The sequence below is a fragment of the Amphibalanus amphitrite genome, unplaced genomic scaffold (genome assembly GCF_019059575.1).
Source record: "Amphibalanus amphitrite isolate SeventyFive unplaced genomic scaffold, NRLGWU_Aamphi_draft 000097F_arrow, whole genome shotgun sequence".
In the NCBI taxonomy this organism is placed as follows: domain Eukaryota; kingdom Metazoa; phylum Arthropoda; class Thecostraca; order Balanomorpha; family Balanidae; genus Amphibalanus; species Amphibalanus amphitrite.
In genome coordinates this window covers 289,629-314,901 of record NW_024881592.1, presented here as the reverse complement: position 1 = coordinate 314,901, position 25,273 = coordinate 289,629, and the positions used below count along the sequence as shown (strand labels likewise).

Sequence of the window (25,273 nt, the reverse complement as noted above, 5' to 3'; positions counted from 1 at the left end):
AGGTCTAGGTCCTGTCCCGTAAATGTCGTGGCTTGCTGTGTGGGAGCCGCAGCAGCAGCAGGACATGGTGACAGTGGACCCGGGAGCAGCCGCAGGGCTCAGTGACAGCCGGACGCACTGAATGTGACCCCACCGGCCACGTGCACGCCAGGTGCGGCCCCAGGGGTGAGCGGGGCAGCTCTCAGAGCGCAGCAGCGGTGGCAGCGGTCAGCAGGGGGCGCCGGAGAGAGACAGGCCCGCTGTGCGATCCAAACGCTGGCGGCGATTCGGAGCGGCGCGCCGGTGCGGGTGGCCACCGGCCCCCTGTCGGCTCAGCCGTCTGCACCGCGGCCAAGTGTGCACTGCGCCGCCGTCAGCACGGTGCACGGCGCGTGCACAGGAAGTCGGCTCGTGCACGGGTGCCGGCGCGGCACAGGACACCGCCGCGCCGCCGCCGGGAAGATAAGGAGATTCAATTCAAGGAGCACCCTCTGAATGTGTCAGCACCGCCGCTCACGTCTCCCGTTCTGCATCGCTTCTTCGGATCAATTTTTGCAGTCGAAGCAACTCATTAAGCGCCGTCATTCGTTAATGAACACGTCTTGCGGGTTTGATATTGCCGACTCATAAATGAATACAGGCCGATACTACCACCGTCCAACACTTTTACGTCCGCAGAGTTTGAGTCGTTAGGGCGGAGAAAATTCTTCAGGCTACCGCGAACTCCGATGCCCTTTAGTGCTACTGCGAAGTTTGCATGCAAATCGATGCAGATATGAATCGGGGGCCGCTCCGATTGAGCCTTTGTCGAACGTAGTCAGCACTCAAGTTTATGCGGAAAACCGGCGGTCGCCGCGCCGGTCTTCGGTGTGTTCAAACGATTATAAATGTCACGACGTGCGCACGCATAACCTGTCATATCCATTGTCGTAACCAGTGATTGAAACCCTGCTTAAGCGCTGATACGAATGACAAAAATCGCGATATGATTTAATTGACATGACATTAAGTGCCTTACCCACGTATGAGATGCAAATGCATTATACGCGTGAAACTCGTTTAGCTACGCACATTCTGGTTCGGCTGGTACAGAACTGCGCTGAGCATAAGCCTCGTTTGCATAAGACAACACAGATCTACAAGTTCAGCTTGGCCGTAAGACGATTACAACAATAATGCTTAATCCAAAAAGAGGAATTATGTCAAAGGGAGGAGCATATACGCCACATTCTAAACCGCATCAAATTAGCCAGTCTTCATTATTACAAACAACGTTACCAGCCATTGACCACCATGTGTCCTTTCCAGCCACACCAAGAAAAGACGAGATGAGTGTAGTAGCTACCTAAGAATTCACTTCCCAGAACGGCGATCACAGTCACACCTTGGAAAAACACATGAGAACAGCCGCACCTCGGATATGACGTGCATCCGCGGGAAGGTTGGCACTGATGACCTAACCAGCGGTTGGGGATTGAGATTCAGCCGTCGATACTTCACATGACAGGTTAGCTGCATTGCGTGTTTGGCGCTGAAGTGCAGACTTGAGAAGAAAGTTCGTAAAAAGAGGAGGATAAGACTATAAAAAATTATCTCACGAATGACACATCAACAGAGTAGGAGGGGATGCAGCGTGAATTAAGCAGCATGGTAACGTAGGACTCTTCTAAATATGAATCGGCACTTGAACTACATCTTTCAAAGCACCAATGACTTTCAAATCGCCACATAATCACATAATTATGCGGTGCATGTATCGTTTATCATGTAGAACATGTCGATTCAGACTGTCAGGAGACTAAATTTGTAAGGCAATGCAGCAGTCAAACGGCGTGAGGTTACCTGTTGTTAGGTCTATCATCATTGGGCCAAAGGAATGCTCACCGAACAGGAAAACAGTTCGATCTTTAATTCTTTACGACTTGCGGATGAAGCTAGCCACCATTGGCAGCATAAATCGGTAACGCTGCCATGAGTCCAAATGGTTTGTCGTTTTGATCTATCACTTCTGAACGTGCCTTTTTCCTATTACAAGCAATCTGTCATCACCACTGGACGTCATAAGTCGCGCAAAAAAAAAAACATTCCCTTGATGCCTGAGTTCAAAAGCTATATCATTATCACCGGACCGTACATGAATCCAAACCGCACATGACGTAACACTTTTTTTTGCAAAGCTCAGGATCAAGTTTAGGCCGAAAGGGCCTGTCGAAACCTAATATCTACGTCCATAAGAATAGAGGTATCAAGTAGGACCACTTTCAACTCATTTGGAAGAACAATACGGTAATTTATGTGTGAGACACTCGACACTCTCCGTAAGTTCTTCCAAAGGATCATAACGGGTCGAAAGCGGTTCTTCTGATGGGATCATAAAATGTGTCACAAAATAATGTTGGTGCTATAACGCAACCCTGAAATACACCGCCAGAAACCGGCCAGGACAACCCGCTAAGACCAGTCGTGGTGCATCTTGGGTACATCTGACCGAGATGACCCGACAGACCATAATGAGACCATGCCATGAGACTGGCCTCTCACCATCGACACGGCATCTGACTTATTCCTCCCGCTCGACATGCAAATTAGGGCGAAGCATCGCAAGAGAAGGCGGCGAAGGCGTCAACAGCGGGGGTGGCGGGCGCGGTGCTCCAGTTGGCGACAGCCACACGAAGGCTCTTGCCTCGTCCGTACAGCCGCCAAATACGGCGCACCGGACCGGCTGTGGCAAATATGGCGCACGGCGGCTATTACTATGCGGCGCGAGCAGTCGCTGTCATGTTCCATGTGTGTCGGCCGGTGTCAGTTTTGCTGACAAGCTGTGTTCCCGAGGACAGCTCTCTGAAGCATGGGTGTAACTTTGTATACTTTCGAGGTCCCATGTGGGACCCCAATGCGAACATTTGGGACCCCAATTGTCATTTTGGGACCCCAATAGTGGAGGCCCCCGAGACGCATCAGCTACTTTGCAAACGGAGGTCCGATATTCATATAAAAGGTTCTCTGTTTAAATAGGAGGCCCCTTGGACAAATCGGAGGCCCTGTTGGACAAATAGGAGGCCCCCTGAACAAGTAGGAGGCCCCCTGAACAAGTAGGAGGCCCCCTGAACAAGTAGGAGGCCCCCTGAACAAGTAGGAGGCCCCCGGAAAACAGGAAGTCCCCTGGAGAAATAGGAGGCTCTGTGGACAAGTAGGAGGCCTCCTGGACAAATAGGAGGCCCTAGACAAATAAGAGGCCCCTAGACAAATAGTAAGCCCCATGGACAAGTAGGAGGCCCTCTGTACAAATAAGAGGCCCCCCTGCAAAAATAGGAGGCCCCCTGGACAAATAGGAGGTCCTAGACCTAGACAAACAGGAGGCCCCTTTCACAAAAGGAGGCCCCTGGACAAATAGGAGGCCCCATGGACAAGTAGGAGGCCCTCTGTACAAATAGGAGGCCCCTGCAAAAATAGGAGGCCCCCTGGACAAATAGAAGGTCCTAGACCTAGACAAAAAGGAGGCCCCTTTCACAAAAGGAGGCCCCCTGGACAAATAGGAGGCCCCTTTCACAAAAGGAGGCCCCTGGACAATTAAGAGGCCCCCTGAACAAGGAGGCCCCCTGGATAAAGAGGAGGCCCCCTAAAAATAGGAGCCCTCTGGATAAATAGGAGGCCGCTTGGAAAATAAGAGGCTACTTTAACCAATAGGAGGCACCTTGGACAAATAGGAGGCCCCCTGAACATGTAGGAGGCACGCTGGACAAATAGGAGGCCTCTTGGGCAAAGAGGCCCCCTAGAAAAATAACAGGTCCCTTGGACAAATAGGAGGCCCCCTGGACAAATAGGGGACCTCTTGAACAAATAGGAGGCTCCATGGACAAGTAGGAGCTAGAGGCTCTCTGTACGAATAGGAGGCCCCCTGGACAAATAGAAGGCTCCCTTAACAAAAAGGAGTCCCTTCAAAAAAAAGGAGGCCCCGGGACAAGTAGGAGACCCTTGGACAAATAGGAGGCCCCTGCACAAATATGAGACTCCTAGTCGAATAAAAGACCCCTGGATAAATAGGAGGCCCCTGGACAAATAGGAGGCCCCTGAACACGTAGGAGGCCCCCTAGATAAAGAGGAGGCCCCCTGGAAAATAGAAGCCCCCTGGATAAATAGGGGACCTTCTGGAGAAACAGGAGGCCTCCTGGACAAATAGGAGGTCCCATAGACGAATAGGAGGCCGCTTGGACAAATAGGAGGCGCCGTTAACCAATAGGAGGCCCCCTAGACAAACAGGAGGCCCTCTGTAACAGTAGGAGGCTCTCTGTACGTACAAGAGACCGGCGCTCGACCTGTAGAAGCTTAGCCGTATGTACGCTAGGAGGCTCTCTGTGCAAGTAGTCGAAGTAGGAGGCTCTCTGTACTGTACCTACAATTACAAATAAGAGGCCCCCTGGGTAACTTAGATGCAACACAAATCGGAGGTCACCTATAAAAAAGCGGGACTCTGTTGGAATACCTGATTTAATAAATTATTTTCCTGATATTCAAATTACTTAGGTAATCCTCGTCCGCACATGGGGGGGGGGGGCAGTGGTTGCCACACCCCCCACCCCGACCTAGGTAGTTTTTTCTGCTCTGCACTAAACATTTTGATTGCTAGAAGTCGGATATTTCGTATAGCTGCTGCTCTATCCTTTTTTAGCGTCCACTGAAAATTTCAAGTTTCTGTGGTTTTTGGTTTCGGAGATATGACCTTATTCTTCAGGTAATGTCATAACCCAAATGACAAATACCCAATATCTTGCGTTGGCGTTGGGTCTTGTGAGCTTTTGACACCTTGATTTCGGCCTTTTTTGTCAGTCTTACCTCCCACCTATCATGGAACATGTTGTTCAATGATGTAGAGATGCCAGGGTCAGGGTCAAGGTCAACCTAGGTCGTCTAAAAATATTGCGTTTTAGGCAAGCTGAATTTACTTTCGTGAAGTTTCTTTGACTGTATTTTTGGCAAAAGCTTCTCAGTTCATGATCTCATGTAATATGGACACATTCACAGTCGGTGCACACATCAGTATACTCGTACACACAGACACACACAGACATACAAACACATGTCATTGACCTTGAGCTAACTTGACCTGAAATGACCACAGCCAGCAAAAACCTAGTCGGATAGTGTGACAAAGAGGTTCTAGCTGGCTTGGCACCACAATACGGCAGCGTCATCGGTACATGATGAGCAGCGCACGTGATATTCCAACGGGCAACGGTGACCCCAAACAGCAACATTCTTTAGTTTGACCTGACCTGGAAGGTCAATGACTGACCTGATGAGGTAAAATTGGTATCATTGGATTCGTCACTTCCCAAAGAATCTGTTGCTCTTGACCGCAAGGCTTAAAATCTTGTAAGAAAAAATTGTGGTGATGTCGAATAAGATACCTACACAAGCAGCGGGCCAACCCATCATATACCGATGACGCTGCCGTATTAGTGCCAAGCGAGCTAGAACAGCTCTTTGTCACACTATCCGACTAATTTGCTGGCTGTGGTCATTTCACGTCAAGTTAGGTCAAGGTCAATGATATGTGTTTGTATGTCTGTGTAATGTGTATGTCTGTGTATGTACTGATGTGTGCACAGATCGGTTTGTGTGTCCCTATTACACTTGATCATGAACTGAGAAGCTTTTACTAAACATACAGTCAAAGAAACTTCACGAAAAGTAAATTCAGCTTGCCTAAAGCGCAATAATTTTAGATGACCTAGGTTGACCTTGACCCTGACTCTGACATCTGTACATCGCAGAACAACATGTTCAATGATAGGTGGGAGGTAAGACTGGCAAAAAAAAGCCGAAATCAGCGTGTCGAAAGCTCACAAGGCCCATAGCCATCGCAAGATATTGGGTATTCGTCATTTAGGACATGACATGACCTGAAGAACAAGGTCATATCTCCAAACCCAAATGCCGCAGAAGCTTGAAATTTTCAATGGACGCTGAGAAAAGATAGAAAAGCAGCTATACAAAGAAAATCAGGTTTCTAGCTTTAAAAATGTTAAGTGTAGAGCAGAAAAACTAACTTGGGGGTGGCGACCCTCCCCCCAGGTGCCGGCGAAGGTTAACCCTCACACTTTCTGGGGTCGGCTTACGGCTAGATTCCTTGCGCAATGCTGTGCCGTTAATTTTTTTTCTATTATAAAGGCATTGTGTTTTATTGTCAAAAGTGAAAAAGCCAGAAATTTTCGTCGATTTCGGATGCCGCGGGGGATATTTACATACAATGTCACCCTGCTGGCCTGGATCCACCAGTAGGGTCAGGTGACCTACCATTTCTTTATCGATATTAAAAAAAAAAATCATGGCATCAGAGCTGTGACGAAAAATAAGTGGCCTAAATCCGATGAGAAAACTGGATTTGGGGGTACCCCATGTTTGGCTTCTGAGCCTCTGGTCCCCCAATGAAAATTTCTTAGAGGAGGCCCTGGCGTGGCTCGTAAATTACCGCTTCCGCAATTGGAGGCCCCTAATTGCTTGGAGGCCCCCACTAAATGGAGGCCCCCTTGGACGTTTGGGACCCCAATGGTGATGTCAAAGTTTCACCCATGCTCTGAAGATGTGTTCAGCCGGGCGGTCAGCGCTAACACGACAAGAACCAGTTCACGAACGCCCCGATATGGCAGCCTAGGCGGTGTGGCGTCATAATGCCGTATGACGTCACATCGCCGCCCAAGAGGTAATAGTAACGGGTTAGTAGAGAGAGTATCCACTTACACCAAAGCCGACCAAAACGGAGACAGTAGTCAAAGGAGAAACGTAAACATCAGAAATGAGAGCATTCACTCCTCTCAACGGAGGGTTTGTTTGGTGCCATTACATGACGAAGCACCTGCATCGGTGGGAACAGCCGTACACACAATGGCAAATCAGGGGCCACCCAGCGCCTCCTTGAAGAGCACACATCTTCACGTAAGATGGACTATTTATTTTGGCACCACCTCGCAAACATGCTCTAAGTGGGTCAAATCATCGGCACGGATGTCTCCGGGGAAAGCTGGCTAAACTTTGTCTCTCATCTCTGCTGTAGGCTGGCTTGAGATCGCTCTGAAGCGTCTCTCTCAAACCTCAGCCTCCCATCGCCCCTCGCCCTGGTCTCCCGCCCCGGTAGCGACGGCAGGCAGAGCTCACTGTTTAACCAGTTGCGGCGGGTATAAGCAGAGCCCGGGTAAATGATTACAGCGCCGCCTCCATGTGTTAGCCCCGAGTCGGCCGGGTGTGTAGTCTTCGTCTAACTATAGAGAGCGACTCAGTCAGCCGCAGACCCGTATACCGGCCGTCTGTGTTTGTTTAAAACGATCGTCGAGACGACGGAATGGCGAGAGAAGAGCGGAGAGAGAGAGAGAGAGAGAGAGAGAGAGAGAGAGAGAGAGAGAGAGAGAGAGAGAGAGAGAGAGAGAGAGAAGGAGAGAGAGAGCGAGAGGGGGAGAGAGGGAGAGAGAGAGGGGGGAGAGAGGGAGAGAGAGCGAGAGGGGGAGAGGGAGAGAGAGAGAGAGGGGGGAGAGAGGGAGAGAGAGAATGCTTCCTTGTCAGGTGGACTCATCGTATAGTTTCTTTACCTCCCATTTAACAGTAAAACTATGCCAAAACAACAAAAAATTACTGCTTCAGAGTCAGTCCCATGACTTTGTCTTCTCCTAGGACCTGTTATCTGCGCCATATATAAATCACCCGGAAGAAATCATGCCGACATAATGTGTTCGAGGAAAGGAAGACCGGTCACATACCATCTGAATCTATTACCGCTGGTCCGCTACTGTGGGTATTTTAATGAGTGATTAACAAGTTCTCCATCACTCATCCATTCATGTATTCAGTCATCGGAAGAGTGAGCTTCAGAAATAGGACGATGCGTCAAAAATGGATAAAATGAGATTTATTCAAAATCAAGGTCAAACTTTCATAATTAGTCAACAAAGAAGGGCGAATAACCAAATCACTTCGTAAGCTGTCCAATTAAATGTAATTATCACTAGAGCACGGCCTAGTATCTGACCGACAAACCAGCCCTGAGCCAAGCGGCAGTTTACAGACCGTAAAAGCCACAGTTACAAAACGTCCGTCCAGAATAAATGGCCGAGCGGCCCCACATAAGAGGCAGCTGCTAATGAGCGGCGACAAGAAGTGGCCGATGTCGCTGTCGATAGCGGGCTGACGGAGCGAGTGTCGCCGGCCGGGTCACAGGCGCGGCCTGGTGCCTGTTGACACCACTGTCAGCGGCCGCCGGGTGACGGTTTGATGACTGTTGACGCCACTGTCAGCGACCGCCGGGTGACGGTTTGATGACTGTTGACGCCACTGTCAGCGACCGCCGGGTGACGGTTTGATGACTGTTGACACCACTGTCAGCGACCGCCGGGTGACGGTTTGATGACTGTTGACACCACTGTCAGCGACCGCCGGGTGACGGTTTGATGACTGTTGACGCCACTGTCAGCGACCGCCGGGTGACGGTTTGATGACTGTTGACGCCACTGTCAGCGACCGCCGGGTGACGGTTTGATGACTGTTGACGCCACTGTCAGCGACCGCCGGGTGACGGTTTGATGACTGTTGACGCCACTGTCAGCGACCGCCGGGTGACGGTTTGATGACTGTTGACGCCACTGTCAGCGACCGCCGGGTGACGGTTTGATGACTGTTGACGCCACTGTCAGCGACCGCCGGGTGACGGTTTGATGACTGTTGACGCCACTGTCAGCGACCGCCAGGTGACGGTTTGATGACTGTTGATACCACTGTCAGCGACCGTCGGGTGACGGTTTGATGACTGTTGACACCACTGTCAGCGACTGCCGGGTGACGGTTTGATGACTGTTGACGCCACTGTCAGCGACCGCTGGGTGACGGTTTGATGACTGTTGACACCACTGTCAGCGACCGCCGGGTGACGGTTTGATGACTGTTGACACCACTGTCAGCGACCGCCGGGTGACGGTTTGATGACTGTTGACACCACTGCACTGTCAGCGACCGCCGGGTGACGATTTGATGACTGTTGACACCACTGTCAGCGACCGCCGAGTGACGGTTTGATGACTGTTGACACCACTGTCAGCGACCGCCGGGTGACAGTTTGATGACTGTTGACACCACTGTCAGCGACCGCCGGGTGACGGTTTGATGACTGTTGACACCACTGTCAGCGACCGCCGGGTGACGGTTTGATGACTGTTGACGCCACTGTCAGCGACCGCTGGGTGACGGTTTGATGACTGTTGACACCACTGTCAGCGACCGCCGGGTGACGGTTTGATGACTGTTGACACCACTGTCAGCGACCGCCGGGTGACGGTTTGATGACTGTTGACACCACTGTCAGCGACCGCCGGGTGACGATTTGATGACTGTTGACACCACTGTCAGCGACCGCCTAGTGACGGTTTGATGACTGTTGACACCACTGTCAGCGACCGCCGGGTGACGGTTTGATGACTGTTGACACCACTGTCAGCGAACGCCGGGTGACGGTTTGATGACTGTTGACACCACTGTCAACGACCGCCGGTTGACGGTTTGATGACTGTTGACACCACTGTCAGCGGCCGCCGGGTGACGGTTTGATGACTGTTGATACCACTGTCAGCGACCGTCGGGTGACGGTTTGATGACTGTTGACACCACTGTCAGCGACTGCCGGGTGACGGTTTGATGACTGTTGACACCACTGTCAGCGACCGCCGGGTGACGGTTTGATGACTGTTGACGCCACTGTCAGCGACTGATGGGTGGCTAATGACTGTCATGCCCAATGCGAACGACTGTCATCTTGTGTCTGTGTGACTGTCACTGTCACACGGTGACGTCAGGTTCGTAACAAATTGGGTCGTTACGGCGAAGGCTAGAGAAGCCGACAGGTTTTCGTGCCCAATCGGCTAGCGTTGGCGTAGGTCGGCTAACGCCTACAACCCGCCCGTGTTAATCACGCCGAGACAATTAAAAACAGCGGCGGTTGACGTGTGTGTCGTCGCGCCACACCTGGGTAGTCAGTGGGCGTGTGTGGAGGGCACTCTTATGGAGCTGTGTGTTTTCAGAACCACCTGCGGCTCGCGGTGACAGCGGGAACGGTAGAATGAAAGCCGTCCAGACAACCGGTTCTTCAGAGACTGGTCTAAAATCCTCCGCACTCAGTATTGGACGAGATTCGGTGGTCATAAATGTGGTGAATGAGATGAGGTAGTGGTGACCTGAGTGTATAAGACAGGTCGGGTAACGGGACCGGATATCGAGTGACAGAGGAAAGCGCTGCGCCACAGTCGTCTCTAATCATACTTCACTGCTCATACAATACACTGGCGACCGGCAAAGTGTTTTGAGAGATGACGAAGAAGCGCGACTGACACCAGTGATTGGCTGGACTAATTACCGAACGACTGATTACTGGACAGTCAGCACGTCACGGCATGGTGGCTAATACAGCCCATTCAGCTGAGAACAAAGGACGTGTTGTGGGGAAACGAGAGTCCACCGGCAGCTCACGGATGCAGCATAACAATAACCGGCCACTGCAGACAGAGGGCGAGTCTGTTGATGACCACCATCCCTGCAGGTGACAAGGAATAAACATGTGCCTAAAGCAACGTGAGATGCTGTCTTCACTGCCTGCGGTGATGATAGAAAATTAAATAAATCTCTGAAGAATTTAATTATCAAGTGAGCATCTGTCCCTAAAAAGGTAGGCCCTCATACGGGAAACCAAGTGAACTTCGCAATGATGGAGGGTGATTCATGCTATTTTCTTCAATGAGATCGAATGTTTCGAAGAACAGTGCTCAACGAGCACGTTCGAAAACATATCAGATACTTTTGTAGGGGTTGGGGATCTATGTGCAGATATGCTTCGAACTTTCACAGCATTGCCATGAGCTAAAAGCCATAAGCGCTTCCTCATCATCGCCATTGAGAAAGAGATATCGTGATTATGAAATACTGATATCGCTGTTCAAAGCCCGCAACATATATCAATTTTCCTTTACGGGGTATAATGCCTCGCATTTGAACTGGCCACAATTCACACACATACCTAAGCTGAGATACCGAGTTGGTGTCATCGATATCTAGAAAATGTCGGCTGAACGCGACAGCAACTTTTTGAGTCAGGGTCAGAGCTAAGGTTTTGTATCTAACTGGTTTCCTGGCCACGTGTAACACCATTCTAAAATACAGCCTTATATATCCAGTTAATTAAGTGACACTCTATCAAACAAATACCAAAAAGATAACAGTTATCTGCTGGGGCACCTGTCGCGGCGACCCACAGCCGGGGGCGGCTCCGGGCCGCGGCGGCCGGCCGGCATTGGCAGTGGTGCCTGTTTGCCTTGGTGTTCGCTCGGCTCGACACCGGACTGGTATGTGAATTCGAGTCGGACTCGGCGCCGAGAGCGCGCCGCCCGACCCGTTCCACGAACCTGCTCGCCGGATGGAGCGATCGCGTCCGGCCACCGCCCGACGACGCTCCTACAGCACCTGTCCCAGACAGCTGGGCCGCGCGCGGGCGGCTGTCCTCGCGTCCTCGTGTCCTCATGTCCTGTCGCCGTGTCCTCAGCCCAGTTCTCTCTCCCCTCTCTCTCCGGCCGCCCAGTTTCGCCACGCGCCCGGGGATAAATCATGCCCTGCGCGCCGTCGCTAATGACAACATAAAATGGTTGTTAACTCACACTGGGAATGTGGCGCCGATCTGATAGGCGCCGCACGCCGCTGGCCGAGCGCCAATTAGTGACATTTAACGTGCATCCAGTGGGGCGGCGGGTGCCGCGCCGACATGAGCGAGGGGCGCAGGCATGCGGACGGCGCTGGGACGCTGGAAGTTGGAACCCGGCTCGGAATCACCGATACAACGCAGCAGGGCATGGTTTGGGACGTCCCGGCACGTGGTAGCACGGCACGGCACACGGAGCGCAACAATACAGGTGCTATTCCTCACCTTGCTTGGTAAGGGAAACGAGCAGAGGTATGTTGATTTGTCAAGTAGTCAAGAACCGACAGGCGACAAGGCCACGTGCCTCGTCCGAGCTGTCCTCGTCCAAGCAAGCTGGAATTGGAAAACTCTCGTCGCGGACATTAACCAAGATTGCATATCGCCATCGACCCCCATGACGGAAAGAGGAAACGATTTTAATTGTAAAGGTATCTGGCAGTGGCACAGCGCACAAGCTAATGAAGCTTCGCCGTTTGCTTGTATTACAATAAAAGTGAACCAATTTTAGCGGGAAGGTGCACCTTTCCTTAGCGGAACAGCGCATAAGGGAGGGGCATTTTAGAACATAGAGATTTGCGTCGAATTCTATACTTTGGGCGCACAAATTTAGCCCAAATGACTTCAATGTTATTAATAGTTTAAGTCCCAACTACATAAAACGTTCTACTAACGATACGGTGTCTGTCATTCACATTCCTGATGGTCCTAAAACTTAGGAGCATCTTTACTGTCTTGGTGTGTACTGTGTACCCACGTGGGTCCCTGGCATCTGATAGGACTGGGTCACATTGACCGTATTAGAGCATAGTACAGGTTATGTGTATGCATTAGCTTGTATCCAATATCAGAGAGAGCGCCAGCACATGCTGGGCTACATGCAAATCGGAGTATGAAATGGTCTTTGAATTAGCATAACAACGAAAGGCGTACACGACAGATTTGATCTTTATGAAGCTAGAATGCGTGTACATTATACAACCGCAAATTTTCAACATTGATTTAATGCATACCAAATTTGTTCGAAAATCGCCATCGTCGATTTAATCTTCACTATCATTTACTGACACATTACAATCAATTTATATCCTGGCACGCCATCTACGATTAGTTATTGATACTGATCATAGCACTCTGACAAATTTACAGCACAGGTCTTGTGCCACCTTGGAGATTGGAGGGCGTGGGCTCGATGTGCGCACGCCCGCTCTAGTGTATAATCTGCTACCAGCGTCTGACAGATTTACGTCAGTTAGGCAATTGGATCATTAAATCTAGCTTGTGTCCATATACAGTTTAAGCCGCATAACATTGACTTGATAGTATACCGGAGATTGTCGCTACAGAAGCGTCGTGGGAAAATCCTTCGCGACCAACGTCGGTTTTCATGATCGAAGGACGCACGAGGTCCAAGTGGATATCTGACGAGCCTCGTACTGAGCTCGTACGTTCACAAATGGCGCTACTGCTTTTCATTCGGTACTAAGCACATATTGCATATCTATACAGTTGCGTAAATACCAAAGCTCGTCATAAGTATATGCTGAAAATAAAATCACTCGACATTTGTTCCTTCCTGAAAAATACAAGGTGACATGAGGTAACACCATATGATACATTTACCGTTGGCCTCCTTTATCGGCCGACATGTTTCTGAGTAAGACTTCTGTCGCGAAGGATAGATTTATCTGATAAACTCACGTCCTTTACCTACACACCTTTCAATCACCCTTGAAAGGTGCTAAGTCTACAGTCACATACCTTAGTCCTTCACCTTCAAGTTGCTTTCAATCCAAAACACCTCGTGACGCGCCAGTACGTATTTAATGCCACTGCAATCAGTGCAACCTGCTCCACCTATCTCTGGCCGCACCTGGCCTTGACCAGCCGGGCTTGGTCTGGTATTACAGACTGACCGCGCCTCGTCCCTCTCCTCTCCCCATCGTGACTGGTGCGACCCGACGGGCGGCGCCGAGGCGTCGGAGAACGGGCATGCACAGTGCACGATCACGGGTGCACCGTGCACACCTACACGGCGCCGCGAGACTGCCGGTGAGACGTGCGCTGAGTGCCATGGGCGCCGGCGAGGGTGGCGGCTCAGTCGGCAGCTTCCCTTCATGTGACCCCAGCTCTGCAGAGGGAACCGGGAGTGACGAACCAGTCACGCCGTCCCTCCCTCACCGGTGAATGGCCGAGAGCCTGCTCAGTGTTTGTCGACCACCGCCAAACGGCAACGCCTGCTAAACAGACAGCGATGCTTGGCAAAGCTTGTGGTTGGAAATCACTACTCAGGTCTATCGGATGGCGAAACGGGTCGGGTCGGCCAATGTAATTGACCTGGGCTGACGTTTTAAGCCGCTTTTGCGTCACCGCCGGGAGTTTCCGGCCGGGGTTTATTGGAGGTCATTTGTGTTTTAGCGCCAGAGTCCAGGGCTTCTATGGCCGCCCTATTAGCAGCTCTGTGATGCGGTATAGATTGTCTCAGTGACCACGACAGACATTCGTTAATCGACCTAATTTCCGCCAGATGCGACTGTCCTCGAGCGTTTGCCATTTGTCTATCTGATCAGGACATTCGTTTCTCTGGCCAATTATTCCTTACATCTCCGTGATATAACCATCCCTATAGAGCCCAGTCTAGCGTTTTGAATGACTTATGCGTTTCATTTCTGTCGCCGTCTCTGCCACCTCTGTCGCCGTCTCTGTCCATAACTGTCGCCACCCGTGTCATCTCTGTCGCCGTCTCTCTCCTTCTGTCGCCGTCTATGACACCTCTGTCGCCGTCTCTGTCCATTACTGTCGCCACCCGCGTCATCTCTGTCGCCGTCTCTCTCCTTCTGTCGCCGTCCGTGCCATCTCTGTCGCCGTCTCTGTCCATCTGTCGCCGTCTGTGTCATCTCTGTCGTCATTTCTGCCGTCGTCTCTGTCCATTTCACGCCGTCTCTGTCCATCTGTCGCCGTCTCAGGCCATTTACCGCCGTCCGTGCCACCTCTGTCACCGTCTCTGTCGCCACCCGTGCCACCCCTGTCGCCACCCGTGGCGGCGCTCCACCGCTCAGTCGCGCCACGTGCCCGGTGTCGGCGGTCGCTCCCGTCGCTCCCCGTGGCGTCGCGGGTGTCGTGCACCGCGGGGTGTCGACACGGGGCTAATGCGCCCTGTTAGCCAGTGTCACGGCGCTTTCTGGCCGGGTGGGGAAATCCCTGAGGTCGACGTGGAACACGCGCCACCACAAGCCACTCGACAATCGCACAGTTTTCAGCGTTCTGTGAGCACCAACTTGCCGTCATTCACAGCCAGTGGCTCTGTGACGATTTCACATGGGCGCGGCAGCTCGACGACAGTCATGTGCAGCAGCCGACCTCGTGAGAACGGCTGCACCAGGACCGGTGTCCCTCCATCCGGCAGCACGCCGGGCCGGGGGAAGATAAGCAGTTCGCAGAAGCCGCTGTCGGATGCGCCGTGCCTCCGCGCCGCCACTGCCGCCGTCGCGCCGCAACTGCCTCCGTCGCGCCGCCTCGTCGCCGTCGCCTATTGTCGCCGTTTGCAGGGGCGCACACTGGCGCCAACAATGACAGTTGCAAGTGGCGCTGCTGTTAGTGGTCGACATATGTCGGCAGTGTGTCGCCAGTTATGGGGAGGCGGGGCGCCGGCACGCGCAGAAGACTATCATCGCACTAGCAGTGAGATTAGCTGCATACTGTTGCAGTCTCAGCTGTCAGCAGACACATCAGAGCAATGGACGTGAACACTGTGTTCACATAAAGGCACACGCAGTGCTAATGTACAAATGATACAGTATGTAGCTCAGAGAGACGTCCAGCACATCAGTGCATGTGTGGTCAAGAAATGCCTGCATGCAAAGCGAGCAGCACGGCAATGGAAACTTTCGTGCATTCTTGAGCACGAAATGCCGCACCTTCAAGTCCTTGCGCCTCAGACCGTGCTCCATTGTCAGTTTCTTCGTATATTTTCTTTTCCTGCTCCTTTCCGCGTGATTGGTGAGTCAGCATTACCATGCAGCTCGTGCCAGACAGCCGTTTGGCGGTTATTCAGTCACGGTTAGTTGGCCGATGCCCACTCCGTCCTCTCGCTAGCTGCTGGGTGGCTCACAAGAGGGCGACCTGACTCGAAAGCTGCAAGGTGGCCTCTTCAGTCTTCACCCGTCGGCCCCACTCACGCTCCAGCCTCAAAATCGAGGTGCGACTAGGACCGCCAATCGAAATCTCCCGCGAGAGCGCCGCAAAGCTCATGCGGCTCTCTCGCGTGAGAGCAAGTGGAAAGAATCTCTCTAGGCTCCCCAACCATCTCGTTTCATTTTACGTAGGTGACAGACTACAAACCACTGAAGCATCGTTTGAAGTGAAGTGCCGGTGCGGGATGCCACCGCATCACGATGTCGAGGCCGGCGGTGGCTGCCGTGCTGAGGCAGCGGTGGGGTGACCGCGTGGTTCTGGCGAACTGTCTGGACGTGTTTCCAGGGGGGTCGGTGGGGGGGGGGGGGGGGTCGAGTTCGCGTGTGCCGGCCGACGGTCGTGCCGGCACGCCACAGCGAGCTAGGCGCCGCGGCCGCTCGCGCCCGGCGCGGCACGGAGGACGTGCTGGCAGGACGTGCTCAGAGGCCGCCAGGAGGCGTCTAGAGTCCGTGAGGGGATTTTATAGTCTGACTGTATACTGACTCAGTCAACCACTGACTCAGAACTCCATATTGACCGACTCCGACTCTGACTTAACCACCGATTACAAAACTCAGAAAATAATACGGCAACAGCGCTCCGAGCCCTCTCATAGTTTCATTTGCCTTAATTAGGGCCCGCTGAGCACCTGCACCCAGCCAGTGAAGGCTCTGACCAGGTTGCGACCAGCTCTGTTCCGTCTCCTACGGGTTTCTACGACCCGGTGTTGACGACCCGGTTGTGTTCGTCTTGTCGCCTGGATACAAACTGACCTCGAGCGAAGGACATTGGTCGGATCTGAGTTATACGACTATACCAAAAACATTGAATACCATAGCAACAAGACCAAGCTGCATCTCACGGCTTCCTAAAGCTCTCGAGCAGTCGAGACAATATTAATAATGTTGGGGCACAAGTGTAAAATAGGCTATCATGTGAACTGAAATAATGTGCATGCTACTGCTGACACTATGAAGTTTAGAGCGATGCAATCCGCACATGATTTCACCGGTTTTTACCAATGACGTCAGGTGGTTCGTGTCGACTGCTGATATCGTTTGATACGAGCAGCCATTGATAGCACGTGGAGCCCGCAGCCTACCTGACCTCCCAGACTACTGCAATGCCACATGCAGCCCTGTTCAACCCGCCACCAGCCGGCAGACGAGTCGTCACTCTGACCTCGTCTGAGGTGCCGACCTTCTTCGAAGCCGACCAGCCGGCACATCCGGCGAAATGCAGGAGCAGCCATGCAGATAGTCCAGTGGCGCTGTTTTCGGACGCAGAGCAACGGGAGCCATCAGCGGGTGAATGCCGACGTTTGGTTGCAACAAATTGTAGTGCGTTGTTTGCCGGCGTTCCACCGTTCGAATGACTTGTGCAGGGTACCGTAAAGTGGCTGGAAGGCCACAAGTGGTCGGTGCGGCGGCGCCCTCTCGGAAGGCGAGCGGGCTGCTCCCCTGCAGGTCCGGTGACTGGTTAGTGGCAGCAGTGACGCTCCGGCGTGACCACAAACCTCTCACCCCTGGGGCGCGCTGGACAGGTGCTGTAGACAGTCTAACGATGCCGGAAGTATAGCAGCCGCTGATCTGTGTGCCGATAGCCAAATTCGCTCGCTCAGAGGTCGATCTCGTACCTGTGGACCACCGGCGCCGACATTCCTGCTGACCGGCAACGGAGCGCTGTCAGTGTATGATGTAAATAACCAGGCATGTCGTCAGCGCTTAGAGCGTACCGGTAGCCAACTGAAGACCGGCTTACGGCCCGGGGCGGCCATGTGACGAGGGTTTTAACAAGGCTCCAGACTCCCTACGGAGCTGCCACAATGCAGAGGTGCCGTCGCCGGAATAAAGGGCTCCATTCAGCGGGTGTCCCGATAGTGGTCAGAACGGCCAGTGATCACAAGGGCCGCCGAGCCGAGATCGCGCCGGCACCGTGCCGCCAGGCCTCGTCTGGTAGATCGACATCGGGCAGCTCGTCATTGGTGTGCACGGCGAGAGAGAGAAAGGGAGAGAGAGAGAGAGAGAGAGAGAGAGAGAGAGAGAGAGAGGGAGAGAGGGGAGGGAGAGGGAGAGGGAGAGAGAAAGAGAGGGAGAGAGGGAGAGGGAGAGAGAGAGAGACGACTGACGAAGGACATTCCAGGGGCTTTGTAGTGAAGGGTGTTTCTGTTGTGGTTGTCCTTAAGAGGACATACGAAGGGCAGCAATGGGCAACATAAGATGATCCCATGGTCGGAACATGCAGGCAGATCATGGTCATCAAAGACAAAGTTTATCCCCGCCCTTGCTTCATTCATGTAATGTTGTGAGACTCTCTCATGCGAGCTGCAACCAAATATCATAGGTTTTCGTTACGCATACTGCCGGAGGAGTCGTGATACGATTTTAATTGGAGCTACAGCGCTGTTCCGCTTCCTAATTACGTCAGTTAGGTGCTAATTTCGTCTACATTTCACCTTGGCCTGCCATTTTAGTCTACCTTAAGTAGGCTAAAGGTGTGTGAAAAGTGTCAGCTTCAAACATGAATTCACGGCAGAAAGGTGAATTGGAGAATGTCATTAATCATAGTCCTCATTTGCTGGTCAGTTGTAAAACTCACTGTGTAGATGCAATAAGCTGCTCAACTACCTATGCACAATACGAATAGCACACAGTCTGCTAATAATCAGCTTACAATTGTCAGTGAGGATTCCATAGTTCTCGTAAGATATTTTTTTTCCATATATGTTAAAGCCAGGTTCATTTATATAAGCAGACTGGTGATGACTTACATCTGGAATTTACCCACATATTAGTGCATTGATATGAAGCCATGTTTGAAGGTCGTAGCGTTGCCGATTGACAAGCCCATATCAATACACATACCATGGAAGACTAGGGTTTGTGCCAGCAGGTTAACAGCAAAAAATTCACACCAGCCCATCACACAACTGGACGCCTGTATGACGTCACATGCTGCGGTTACATCCGACCTAATGAAAAATCCCCACGGCGAAGATTTCTATCGGAAACCACTGCCTTATCGGTGTGCCCAGGGCCCTTCTGACGGAGTGAGGTGTCCCTAAATTTGCCACCAACCATCAACAACGTGAAATTCCGCAGAGGCAGGCATTTGTCACCTGTTTTATTTGGTGAGCTTGTCGATTCAGTCACTGAGGGCACATTCGTCTGACTGTGAACGCCTGTGTGTGTGGTTGGCTGTCCGTGTGTCAGTCTATCCATCAAACCACGACCTGTTAGCATTATGGGAAAAAGGAATCTATTAAAGCCAGCCATCATGATCGATCTGCCTGCTCTGCTACGACGGGAAGTCTTTTTGTGGAGTCCCTAAGCGCGTGTGGCCTCCACGTGGTGATGGCTCGCGATGGCCCGCTGGCCAGTGCCTTATACACCGGCGTGGGTACATGACGCATGAACCTCAGACGTGCTAAGTGTGTTAGGCTGTCCAAGCATGCCCTCACGCAAGCTTAGGAAAGGCGATGCTCCAAGATATACGCTTATCAAAGACAGATATGTCTGTGTGATGACGTAAACTCCGGCCTAGTCATGTCCTGATGGCAACCGATAGCTTTTCATGTTACAGGGCAAATTAAAGCGCTTCTTTACATTCTTTCGTCAGTTAGGCGAGTGCGTCGCCAAATAATCGCCACTCGGTTAGAAACAGGCGCTGTCAGAAATTCCACAGCCGTCCCAAATATCGGAGACAATATGTGAGGATCACGCTTCTCCTAGTCCAGACAATGTGTCGCATTAGAACCCTTACGGCAGCCGCCCGCGCCTCAATCGCCTGATCTAACCGGTGAAAACGGGAAAGGCACCCGAACAGCGCAAATCTCTGTGAGAATGCGTTTGGCCAGGGATTAGGACAGCTTACATTACCTCTCCAATCACAAAGACCGCCTTGACGGGCCACCGGCGGCGGCGACGACTGATACGCGGCCCGATCACAAGTGTACATACTCCTGCATTCCTTCACGGACAGCGCGTGGCGCACGGGAGGGTCCCACATCAGCCGGCATGCCCGGAGTCGCGGCGGCCGGAGCGCCCGGAGTCGCCTCCGGAGCGGCCGGAGAGCACCGGAACTCTGCCGAAACCAGGGAGGACACGGCCCGGATCTGGCCCACGAACCCGACCCCGGCCGGGTGCGCCGTACCGTCTGACCGGCCGGCGTGCTGGCGCGGCCTCCAGTCGGCCTGTTTAGTCGCCCTCTGGGCGGCCGCTCGGCCATATTAGGACAAACACCAGCTGCGTTTTGGGCTGGGGCGCGGCGGGAGCGATCAGATAGGCGCGGTATGTCGAGTTCCAGGCCACACGGTAACAGGCAGCGCTGCTCTCGGACGATGGCGACCGGTCTGACGCCTCCGTCACTGCCGCCGCCGACACTGGCGTATACGAGGACCGGGGCCGGGAACGGCGCTGCTGTATCACCCGGGTGTGAACTCTTGCAGAGATCGCAGGCCTCAACCAAGGAGGACTTGTACCCGGTGTCGCACGGTCACCTGGGCGCTGACTGGCGCCGAGAGAATGATGACGACTCACGGCGGCAACTCCGTAACGCGCACGGAACCGAAAACAGCAACTTTGTGGTACCAAACAAAAAAGGAACACAATACGCCATTAGTAAAGCATGGACCTGAGACGTTTTTAGAAGCAGCGAGAGCGTATCCATAAAGTGAAGAGTGGACAGGGTCATGTCAAGGTGAGTTATTTTTAGCTTCCTAGCGCGAGGCCTAAAATTAGTGAGACGATAGGTGATCTATCTAGAATAGGCTAGAATTAACTACCGCTCCTCTCATCCAAAGCCTCAGGGCGCGTCATTTCCCGAGACAAAATTCACAGCAATAAGCGGATATGAGCTACCCTGATACAATTTCACTCGGATAAAAATCACCGGAAAATAAACAGGTTCGCCATTCTTTGATAAAAAAAGGCACAGGCAAGCGAATGTAGATCAATTTCTCGTTGATCAGTTGTGTCCCGTTTACCACAAACGATTGAAACATCACATAGCCACGGCGTGGCTGGCGCCGAGCACCGGCCCGGCGCAGGTCAACGTCTGTGGAAGTCCTTCGAAAGTTCCTTCACAAAGGCTGCAAGATTAGGTATGCGTTTTCTAAGCAGCAGTACAAATGTAAGTACAAAACACGATGAGAGATTACCAAACCACATTCAATGAAAGTTTCAAATAACATCCCTAATGATTAATGCAATTTGCTACGACCGATGATTCACTTTCAAATGCTCTTGAATAATCGCTTTATCTGTTATATTTTTGCGATTTACAATTACTTCTTTCAAAGTTATTTACATTATTATATCCGAATGCACCCTACCCTATACAAAGCAGGCGCGGTGGCGCTGCGTCGCTGTTGTCTGATTTGGTGCCAACATATCTCAGCCACCTCGCCTATCGGCGGTTGGAGGCTCGGAGTTGACGGCCTTGAGACAAGTCGCCACACTCAACAGATCATTGAGACGAAATTCACAAAGAGTCTGCTGGAGACCAACCGTATACCGCGACAATATTGTGCCTTATATAACGGATACATTGTGTTTATTGCTTCCGTCGCTTAACCCCATATATAGAAGGCTTAGCGACACTCAATTTGCGGTTGTTGACAGCATTAGTATAGTAAGGGACTGCGTCTGATATTATAACGCATGGCCCTAGCAAGTTCCTGCAAATTTGTCGTGTAGCCAAAACATCATGTGAATCGGATAAGGTACCTACTACTGGGCGTCACATTTACATTTTAACGGTTACAATAATGCTGTATCTATCAATCATGTTGAGAATATCCCCACTTTTTCAGGCGACAGCAAGCGTTAATAAATTACAAACTAATTTTAATTACAAATAAACACAATTTTGGACGCGTTCTTCATATGCGTACCTACTTTGATGATTAAGATTTTATTCCACATTTTGCACCACATAAAGCTAAAATATAATTGCTTCATGTAGGAAACATTTTCAATCAAGATATTATTTTAAAAACCTTTCGATTGTGGTAATTAAGGTGAATGTCTAATACCAAGGAAGCCGAAGTCCCTCGCTATCAAGCGGCAAACAATTTTCAAAATGGTTTGTCCGAGCACGGCAATCAATTCCAACTCAGAAGCTAGATCACCTACATGTGTATCCCGTCTCATATACGCCTCTAAATTGACGCTCTGCAGTCAGGCCTCTGGGTGGTTACCCATCCCGCCGAAGCCCGGTATACACTCCGGGTAGCTACAGGCTCCTCTGGGCACCACCCAGCGCCGACAGCCGCCAATGTTTGATCGCGGCTCGTTCCGTTTATGTCGGCAAAGCTTTGTGAGCAAAACTGGCAACCAGCCCACCGAGAGCAAGGCGCAACTCGACATGTTTACTGGATATCGCCGTAAACGCAGCAGGAGCCGCATACTTGTGTCACTTCGGCCACGGTTTACTCGACCTCAGTCTTTGCGGTATGCTCCGGCGCTCAACCAGTTTGACGCGATCCGTTCCTTTGCGCGTTTTTAAATCAATCATACCATAGCGGCTCACAGAGCGAGTTATCAAGTGCAGACCCACTTCAGGGCGCCGAAGAGGTCGTTCGACGAAAAGCTGCCCGCTCCCCCAGAAGCAGCTCGGTCGTATCATGCCTGCCGTGACGCGTCAGAAACCGTCAGTGCTATCAGACATCGTCATCCATCGGAGGATGCACTCTTTGCCTGTCGGTCGGTGTCAGCGCGGGGAGCGGGGACGGGTCGCGCGCCACACGCCACCGAGACGACATGAGGTGCAGGAGAGTGGCGACCAGGCAAACATGCAATCTGTCCACAAGTAGACGGTCTGGAGCATGCATGAGCTCGAGCGAGTCGGTACACCATGGTCGGCACACCTACAGGTGAGATTTGCAATCCATATGTTTCAACGTGATGCCCGATAGGCGCCGCGAACACGGCTGGCAGATCGCTGTTTACGACCGTACCGGTCGGCCTGTCAGGCTTGGGTGCACATCGCTGCGAAGGGGCTCGTTCGGATAACAGAGGACCTCACAAGACGGCGGAGTATGGCAGGTAAGCCGCACTGCGGACATGACAGGGCGGTGTGTGTGGGAAGGTGGACGGCGCGGCGGCCGTGCGACACGACCTGTCCAAACAGTTCGTGCGTGCGTGCGTGCCAACGTGCGTGAGCTCGTGCACGCGCGCGTCAAGCAAACGTGCGCGCCAGTGGGTCGACATTGTCTGCCGGGCTGTCACATTGCATTCGGCGCACCTGACAGTCAGCCTGTCTGGCTCGGGCGTTTGTCCGCCGCTGAGCCGCCCACCCTGCTCCGCCGGGCCGGTCCGAGCCCCGCCCGCCTGGTCCATATGGCGGGTCGTGCCTCGCCAGCACCCTCGCCGTCCCGTCTGGCCCCGCCGACCTCCCTCTCCTCTCCCCGCAGGTGCAGTCGCGCCCGGAAAGGCCGCCGCGTGTTGCAATGCAGCCGGACCACCGCTGACCGCCGCCATCGCTGACTCCAATTACACTGACCCTCCGCCGACAGGTCAAACTTTTCTCCCATTGCGCAATGAGGCAGCCTTTGGCGTCTCCCTTGCCCTTCTTATCGGCACCGCTCTGCATCCCGTCGCAGTCGGACATTCGTCTCGCCCATGTCCACGTCCGGCTGTGTCCGGTTGTCAAGTCGCCGTCTGGCCGGCTCGCGCGGCGCGCGGGCCGGAGCGCCACACGGCGGCGTGCACTCATGTCTCGGTAATGCCGGTGCCAAGTTGCATCATGCTCGGACAAGGTCGTAGCTCGAGCCTCAATCACCTGTCTGTCTGGAGTGTGCGCGATTGATGCCGGCGGCGGCTCGCCGAACGGAACCGCTGCCTGCCCCTCGGTGGCATGTTATCCTGGCACCTTCCCGAAACCGGTTGCTGCTTTCCTGCGCTTCGCAGGGCATCCTGAATGCCGCGGCGGTCGGGTTCCGACGGCAGCGCCAATGGCGGCGGTGGAGGAGGAGACACGGACTCCGACAGGTGATGAAACCGCAGCTCACGTCACACCTGATGTAACGAGGCTGACTCTTGCAGGCTGATTCGAGAATCTGCGGGAGAGTTGCCACAAACCCATGCTCTATATTCGTCGGCAAGGTCTGTGTCGATTCCTCTAATCGATTACTCTAATCTAATAATAATTGGGAGCGCCCGGCGTGGCGCGGCGCGCTGTGACGAGCCGTGGCGCTGCCGTCACGTGCAGCGGCGCGACCGGTCGGTGGCGCCGTCGCCGGCCGGCGAACTGACTGATAGCGCGATAGGCACCGGTCGTACCACTTACCTGAACACACCAGACCCATACAGGCGGCCGCGGGGCGCCCGGCCGCGCCAGGCCCGTCCGTCTCCGCGCGCTGCTGCTTGTCCTGCGTCGTTCGCACTCGCACGCCACACAGCTCGCCGTTGCCACAGGAGGCCTCGCTGGCCCGCGCTAGTCGCCTCTCGCGTGTTGGTCCGCGGAACACTGCGCCACGGCGCTGACGGAGAGATCGGTGCTTCCACCACGAGCGGCGCGCGCAACTGACCGGCCGGGGCGGGCGCGAAGCCGGGACTGGCCGCGGGTAGGTACCGGCCGGCGCGCCGCCGCGCCGCCGCCACCGTCGCCGCCGCCGCCGGCCGGGCAGACGTCCTCCCCACCCCGTCTGACCCGACCCCCAGCCCCGCGGCGACTGCCCCGGTGGTCGTTTCGATAACCCATTCTCGCCGACATATAGATCACCGCGCGAACGCTGAGCCACGCTGCTCCTCTGTGGGAGGCCCGTGAGAGATCGTGCTGGCCTCTGGAGCTCGGCGGGACGGCGGCAGCGCGCGCTGGCAGGCCTTGGAGCTGCCGCTCGGCAGCCGATCCACGTCCGCTTTGTGTCGACGATGGGATGCTGTCGTCAGTCGCAGGTCAGCAGCAGAAGCCCGACATACCTGTGGAAGATCGCAGGAGTGGGTGGGGACTGGGGAAGGATCAAGGAAGCCAAGATCGCGAGACCTATGTAGCGATTTCCGGTGACTGAGGTTTTCTGGTCAGCTCCTCAGGCGCGTTCTTGGCATTATCATGGGCATACTTATCACAAATCCTCTTCTATCATCGAAAGAAACTTATGACAGCGGAGAATGTAATTTTAAAAGTTACTAAGTTCCATTATATTTTTTTAAATTTTCTTTAATTAAAATATTGCTGGGAGCAGCTGCAAATTAAACTGAATGAAACGGCCACCCCAGGGCAGGATCCAGCAGAGAGCACGGGTTGAAAACCAGATCGCTAGCACTGAACGTAAAGGGGTCTTACCCATCGTATAGGTGTACCAAAAACGGCGGCGCTCCGCACCGCCGTTTTTGAGATATTCGCGAAAAACCACAAGGGGGGGGGGTGTTCAAACACCCCCCAGCAGGGCGCGGGTTAACA

General features: G+C 53.1%; 1 protein-coding gene across 1 annotated transcript in view; it reads right to left on the bottom strand.

Moving 5' to 3' along the window:
• Nucleotides 1-24,430, bottom strand: part of LOC122380402 — an 81,989-nt gene extending 57,559 nt beyond the window's left edge. The window contains exon 1 of the mRNA XM_043363555.1: nt 24,161-24,430. The gene's annotated coding sequence lies outside the window, so the exon portion shown is untranslated. The remainder of the gene's footprint in view (nt 1-24,160) is intronic.
• Between the last annotated feature and the right edge of the window lie 843 nt (nt 24,431-25,273).